Here is a 2,135-nt window from a genome sequence, read left to right on the forward strand (position 1 = left end):
AGTATTCTTTTAAAATACAAAAGTATTGAAAGCCAACAACTCTGGCTTTATGACATTAAGCTGATGTTATTTCTTCTCTTATCCTCTCTCTCTTCTAGGCCCATTGTCCTCCTTTTCACTTTGTTGCTATCGCCCTTCTTTCTCTTATTGCCTCCCAGGCAAGCAGCTGGTCAGTCTTTGTTCAGTGTCCAGCTTCCAAAGCCTAGACAGCCTTTCTGTAACCTAAAACGAATGGTCTTTGCTCCAGATAGCTGTCTTTCCTTGAGCTATTGTGAGCTTTGAAGTAGGTGGCTTGAGCTAGAGATAAAACAGAATCTTCTGGGCAGTCCCCTGTTAATTATCTTCAGCCCAGGCTTTTGCCAGATGGAATGGAAAAGCAACTTCATTTGACACAACGCTTCTAAAGCAGGTAAACTGTCAGAGGAGAGATTTAGCATGTATGAATGTAAGGACGAGGGAAGTGAAGCAAGAGGAACCTTTTGCCATGATCAGACGTGCAGCTGCCTACCTAGTGAGGACTTCAAACCCCACCACACAGCATGCTTGCATTCTCTCCTGGCTCGGGGTAAGAAGTGGCTGTGGTGTTTGGCAATGCTAATTCAATGTCACAACATATAGTTTAGGCTGAGGATAAAGAAGAGACGTTTTGAGTTTGTAGTAAAAATGGTCTCTGCTGGGGAAGGGTTTTCTTTTCTTTCTTTTTTTCTTTAATAACAAGGAATTCTTAGTTCATGTATCAAGAAATCTTGAAGTTGGGTGTTTCCAGAATTGGTAAAAACAGCAGCTCATAGAATTTTGAGGATTCCATGAGCTGTTCATCACAATTCTTTCCTCTTTCTGCTCTGCCATCTTCAGGATATTGGTTGCTCCCCTCATAGTAATAAGATGGCTGTAGCATATCCAAACATCTAAAGAAAGGGAAGGATTTTAGGAGGTGGAGTCGGGTCAAACATAAAATATATATACATATATACATTGCTTAGAATGTTAAACTATTACAGTATTTCCCTCCCAAAGAGGGATGTTTGAAAAAACTCTGAAGGAGAGGAGGAATTAGTTGGGTCGCCAATTTCCTGTCCACTGCTGGACATGAGATGGAGAGGTTGAGGGACAGGATCTATAGGCAGCTTCTAACAGTGAACTTCACATTGGAAGGGATCTGAAAACATGTTGCCAGGGGCTTGAGAATGTTACTGAGTTATTGGGAGTCTTAATGAAGTAAGCTAGATATTAGGTCCATTCATTAATTAGTTCCAGTTTCTCCTTGAAATGAGTAAAAACTAGAAGGCTTCTCCCCACAGTGTTGTGCCCCTTCTCTCTCTCTCTCTCTTTTTTTTTTTTTTTTTTTTTTTTTTTTTTTGGCTCTGTTAACATCTAGCCTACAGTATAGAACTGCCTGGAGGGCAGGGTTAGTAATCTCTTCACTACCCTGATTCTTGATTCCTGGCTCTACCCTGTCTGTCCCTTTTCTTTTACCAGATCTTTCTCTTCCCTAAACGTTTTCTTCTTTCCCTGGACAGGCAGCTTCCTTTGCGTGTATTCAGAGGCAGTGATGACTTGCTGTCCAGGCAGCTCCCTCCTGCAGACAGAATGCTCAGGGTCACTAAACCATTGCTTCTCTTTCGAAAGTACAGCTAGCTGCCACTTTCATGTGGCCTCCAGAGTGTCTCCACTTACACCCCTGTGCTCCCCTGCCACACTGCTGGCTCAAGACAAGGCTGGCAAACCCTCCCAGAAACATTTCTGGCCCAGAGAGCCTCTCTCTCTCTCCCCTTCCCTCATGAGGCACAGCCAATCCAAGTGCTCACTTTGAGCCGGTGGGTCAGTCACAGAGCAAAAGAGGGTTTATTTTCAGTCCCCTCTGTCAGGGTCAGATCCAGAGAGCATGCTGAATGCCCTCTGCTTGCTCAGTAAGGGTGCCCCACCTGAGTCAATGCTGTCAGCTGGCAGTACAATGCTTGTAGAAGTAGGAGGAAACAGTTCTCACTGGGAAGAAGCAAGGGCAAGAACCCAAGTGCCTCACCCCGAAAAGAGGCCCTGTTCCCTGGAGTCAGGGTGAACTGCAAAGCTTTGGCTGAGACCTGGGATTTGAGATACCACAAACCCTGCTGAACAGAGTGTGTGTTCAGCAAACT

This window comes from Chlorocebus sabaeus, chromosome 21, assembly GCF_047675955.1.
Source record: "Chlorocebus sabaeus isolate Y175 chromosome 21, mChlSab1.0.hap1, whole genome shotgun sequence".
NCBI lineage: Eukaryota > Metazoa > Chordata > Mammalia > Primates > Cercopithecidae > Chlorocebus > Chlorocebus sabaeus.